This window comes from Cornus florida, unplaced genomic scaffold, assembly GCF_030987335.1.
Source record: "Cornus florida cultivar Cherokee Brave unplaced genomic scaffold, ASM3098733v1 CherokeeBrave_3.0.0_Hap2_Chr02, whole genome shotgun sequence".
NCBI lineage: Eukaryota > Viridiplantae > Streptophyta > Magnoliopsida > Cornales > Cornaceae > Cornus > Cornus florida.
Window position 1 is genome coordinate 25,305,542 of NW_026775572.1, and position 6,000 is coordinate 25,311,541.

Sequence of the window (6,000 nt, forward strand, 5' to 3'; positions counted from 1 at the left end):
AAGTTAACTCAGCCACCGTACTAAGATAAAGGGCCAAGCCAAATAAGCCCAGGCCGGTCCTGACCCAAGGCCACAAAGGTGGTCGCCTACCTCAAAATTTATAGGCCAGTGGATGATGGGTCATCAAAATACAAAATATTTTTAGGGTAAATCATTTTAGCCTCCCCAATCACCTCCATCTCCATTCTCGTTCTAGACTTTGAACTTGCCCTCTCTCTCTCTCTCTGCAACTGCAAACTACAAAATCTAGAAGAATCAGAAGTTCGAAATCCATATAGTTCAGATTATCTATCTGTCTGCAAGAATCAAAAATTCAAAACCCATATCGACATATCATTTCAGATTGTTCAAAAAATAAAAACCCATATCTTTCAGTTTCCATCGCCGGCTGTTCCAGATCGGGTTCATTGTTTGTGATACCCCTAGGATCCGAGACACGGGTTGATCAGGCCCAGGCCCAAACCCGAGGGAACATCAAACAATTAAAGTATTTTAAAACGAACACAGATGACAAAATGAAATAATAAAGATGGAAATAAAACTGAAAGAACATTTAATTATAAAACCCTCTATGCATAACTGAAAAATAAAACTCCAATCCTCTAAAACTCCAAGGTTACAACTTGGGAATCCATTGGTGGACCCCTAACCAAAAGATTCAACTGAAACTGAAAACTGGAAATAGATAATGCTAGAAACATCGAGAGAAGTCCTACGTAATCAGATGAAGGTGAGACTGTCCTCGACAAGCACGATCATGCTCTAAGGCTGGAATCGTCCTGTACCTGAAAAGAATAATGAAGGAGTGGGTCAGACCCAAGAGCAAGTTCTAATTTAACTGCAATCCATACAGTGACCCGATACGCAGATACACCGTAGACACCTCACAATATCTATCTAGTCCATACGTATAAATATATCCACATTAAGGGACATTCACTAGTCTATAATAGGGATCTCAACCTGAATAGAAGGCAACATGCGAATACGCACCCAAAGGTGGGCATGAGTACCTAGACCTAACAGTGTACACCTCAACCTATTATAACCAGCTACGCATCCACTGCATATACGCACCCTAACCAACGAGTCTGAGACTCAAGCTCAACTCGTGGTACCATAAACATATATATAAAGTCCGTCCAAATCCAGGGTATGTAATTCAACTATTTATTAAACTGACATACAATAAACCAACTAGTTAGTCACTCAACTTATTCAGTTGATATGACTTAACTACCATCCATTAATCCAGGAAGTCATCCAACTTGGTTACAGCTGATCTGACTTAGTCACAATTAGGATTCGATAACTTTCAACCCATTCCATTAATCCATTAGGTTAGGTTTATGTGTTTTGAGCTAAACTGTCCTTAATATGTCACTGTCCCATACCGGTACATACAATCCTCTATATCCATGTAAATTACAACATATATAACAGTTCAATAATTTATAGACCAAAAACCACCATCCAAATAATTACAGAAGGAATCTTAACAATCTAGCAATTAAAATCCAGTAGTAATCCATGTAATTGCATCGAAGAATTAATTATTCTAACAATTAACATCCAAACCATGCATAGTTCAAATTTAATATAACAATGACCCTAATAAAAATAAGTTTTATTAGAATACTGGATCTCCTTAAATTGATAAAATTTAATCAAACAACTAATCCTTCCTCCATCTTTTAACAGCGTAGAAAATTTATCAATTTTATACTGTTTTTCCCCTAGATCAAATTAAATCCATTCAAGGTTTTAATTACACCCTAAATTAACTATTAAATCCCTCTGTGAAGTTCGGTTAAATTTCTGAAATTTAATCAAGCCATTCAGTTCCTTTTTTTTGTTAAAAGCATGCACGGTTGTATATTTTTACACCGCTTCCTCCTTTATATCAGAGACTTAAACCATACAACAAGAGGTTTAATATTATTTAAAACAAACCCTTTAAGCCCTCTGTGAAGACCCTACAACCCATCAGAACCATCCAAATGCCCAAATAGTGCCAAAAGTATTAAAAAGTGCCGTAAAAACAAATTTTAAAACTTACCAAAGGTTGGAGCCTGCTCTAAAATGAAAGAGCAGGCTCTTTCTCACTTGGAGCCGGCTCCATATTCCCTTGGACCCGGCTCTTGTTGAAAGAGAGCTGGCTCTTGCTTTCCAGAGCCGGCGCTCTCCCTCTTGAGAGCCTCCTGTTCAGTCTCTGCTCCGTTTCAGCTCATCTTCTCCATCTCCGATCCAGTCCTAACCCACTATTGGTCTCTAAAACTAATTTTAGAAGTTTAATTAACACCCAGTAGCTTCCTATTAATTTAATTACAGTAACTAGAATCAATTACAGGGACTACATTTGAATTAAAATGGCTACTGAACTGTATACTCTAAAACCAAACTGAAACGGATTTACCACAACAGTTCCCTTCCAACTCATTTGTTCTTCCTCTAAATTTGAATTTAAAGGACTTAAATTACATCTAATATCCAATCAGATCTTGGTTCATCGCAGTAAGGTTCAAAACCAAAAGTAAAACTGTGGAACGTTTCATGCCAAAACAGAGACAAGGAAAACATACATGCTATAATTGTTCTGTAAATAAAATCTCATAGATAAAACGATCAAGTAAAACATATATAAAACATGCATGGTTTAGTTTAAGGCCAATTAATCCCCTAGAGACTGTCTAGGTGCACAGAACACAAGCCAAAAGGAAGGAGGAAGATAAAAACTTGCCTGTAGTTTTAGACTCAAAACTTGTCGCCGTCGTCCTAACTTCAGGCGACCACTGCAACACTGTCTTGCCTCCTATTACTTCTGTTCTTCCCTTTTCCTAAGCCAAATCTTGAAGCCTCGGTTGGAAACCTTACAAAACTTGATCTGCTCTCTCTCAAGCCTCACTCTGTAACTCTCTGTATCTATGTTACGAGAGTAAGTTTTTTTTTTTCCAACCCTTAATACAGATTATAACTATGTATATATAGGCATAAAAATCCTAAACCCTAATCCCTGTTTAATTAGAGACAGAGCCCTAATTCTAAACCTAGTCGGCCCATGAAACTATCTCTGTTACGGCTTACCTATACGTGAAATTCCAACCCCAAAGTTAACTGTAACTTAAAACATAATTAAATTAAAACTCAATTAAATAATTAAATACACATAACCAATTAAATAATAAAAGATAACACATGTCACATAGGTAAACAATTAAATCAAATTAATAAATAAAATAAACACATGTCACATAGGTAAACAATTAAATCAAATTAATAAATAAAAAAAATAATTAAACCAAATAATCACCAAAAAATACAATAAAAATAATAAATAAATACCGAGACTATCCTTTTAAAATTAGGGGTATTACATTCTTCCCCCCTAACAAGAGGAATTCCGTCCTCGGAATTCGCTTTTACCTTCTTCCAATATTTCAGGAAACTGCGAGCGAATGACATCCTCCCATTCTCAAGTGGACTCAGCCTCATTATGATGACTCCACTGCACACGAACTAAAGGGATAACCTTATTGCGAAGGATTTGATCCCGACGGTCAACAATACGACATGGTGGCTCCAAATAAGTTACATCTGGCCGCAACTCAATCTCCCCAATATCGATATGCTAATACCGATCCTCATCTCGCAGAAATTTCTGCAACATGGACACATGGAATACGTTGTGTACGCGGTCCAAATTATCCGGCAGTGCCAACCGATAAGCAACAGCTCCAACTCGATCCGTAATCATGAATGGACCGACAAACCGTGGAGACAACTTCCCTTTCTTCCCAAAACGCATAACACCCTTCATAGGAGATACTTTGAGAAGAACCTGATTCCCAACCCGAAATTCCAAAGCACGAGTGCGACGATCAGCATAGCTCTTCTGCCTACTTTGGGCAGTACGCATGCGATCTCGAATAGGAGCAATCTTTTCAGAGGTATCCTTGATGAACTCAGGACCTAAGAATCGATTCTCTCCAACCTCCATCCAACAAACAGGTGATCGACACGGTCGACCGTATAACGCCTCAAAAGGTGCCATCCCAATAGTCTTTTGGAAACTATTGTTATAAGCAAACTCCACAAGTGGCAAATATTCCTCCCAGTGGCCCTTGAAATCCAGAACACACGACCGAAGCATATCTTCCATAATCTGATTCACCCTCTCAGTCTGTCCGTCAGTCTGAGGATGATAAGCAGTACTAAGGTGTAACTCCGTACCTAAAGCCTGCTGAAAACTCTTCCAAAATCCAGATACAAAGCTCGAATCCCTATCCGATATAATAGATAATGGAATGCCATGTAGCTTCACAATCCCGGAAATGTAAAGCCTCGCCAACTGCTCCGAAGTGTAGTCAGTGCAAATAGGCAAGAAATGAGCTGACTTGGTCAACTTATCCACAATGACCCATATGGAATTATGCCCCTTGAAAGAATTTGGCAACCCTTCCATAAAATCCATAGATATGCTCTCCCATTTCCACTCCGGAATTGGTAGTGACTGTCGAGCTCATGGTGGCCTCTGATGATCAATCTTAACCATCTGACAAGTACTACACTGAGAAACAAAAAGAGCAATGTCCCTCTTCATTCCTGCTGTAATACCCATAGTTTTAAAAAGGATAAAATTGAAATTTCAATTATTTTTAATAAATTATTTGAGTATATTTTTATATGATAATTGTTTATTTGTGGTTATTATTTGCTTTTAATAGATTTAGTTGATTTATTTGAGATTATTTGCATTTTGTGTCTTATTTGTTTTAATTGCATTTAATTTTGTCATTTAATTAATTATTTTTGTTACATTGAACTTGATAAGCTGTTTGTTTTAAATTTGACTTATTTGGTAATTGTTAAATTTACTAGGTTAAATATGTAAATCCGTTAACTAAGGTTTTAAATATGTTTTCAGTTTGGGTTTTCTTGGAGCCGTCATACAAGTATCTAACGTGTATGTGACTTAAGTTTATGGGCCGACTCTAGTTTAATTAGGATTTCTGCCTTAGCTCTAGTTTAATTAGGGTTTTCTAAGGGCCTATATATATATACGTGTATGAGTTTCACTAAGGGTTTTGGAGAACCCTATTCACGGCACAGTGAAAATAGGACGTAACAAAGAGGGAGTTGAGAGAACAGAGGCAGTCGTAAGAGCTACCAAGGACAAGAATAGAGAGGATCAAAGGAGGGTTGTTGTGGTTTAAATCACACCCATAGGAGGCTTGAAGGAAGTTAGTAGTTGCCGGAAACTTAGAGACGATGCTGGGGTTTTCATAACTGAAATCAAGCAAGTTCTTCTACTTTCTCCTTCCCTTTGGCTCGTGTTTTATGCACCTAGATAATCTCTAGGGTTTAATCAATCAGTAACTAAAATTTACATGCTTAGTATATGTTATATTAATAATCTGTTTGTGTTGAAATCAAAACTGTTACAATTTCTACATGTCTCGTTCCAATTGTTTTTCTGTAAGCATGTAATCTCTGTTGTAACTTTAGACTTAGTAATTGATTTGAACTACTGCAAAGAAAACCATGGGGATATTACTGGGATGAGATAAGATCCTTAGGTTCAATGGTGAAGAGGAACAGAGGGGTTGGAATTGGACTGAAACTTCTTAGATTAGTTTTAGAGTTGTTCTTCAAGTATACTGGTTTAATGGCTTTGTTTAATCTCTGTAATTTGATTTCACATTGTTGTAAACAAATCTTGGGGATGATTTTAGACTTAAATAAGACTCTTAACTTAGTTTTAAAACTAAACATAAAGGGTGCAACGGGCCAGAATTGGAACAGAGGTCAGAACGAAGCTGAAACGGAGGGGTAGCTCACAGGGGGAGAGAGAGCCGGCTCTGGAATGCCAAGAGCCGGCTCCCACCTATTTAGAGCCGGCTCCAAGGTGGTGGTAGAGCCGGCTCTAGGCTGATTTAGAGCCTGCTCTATTTTTCTGGAGCAGGCTCTTTCATTTTGAAGCGTACAGTGACTTTTTGGCTA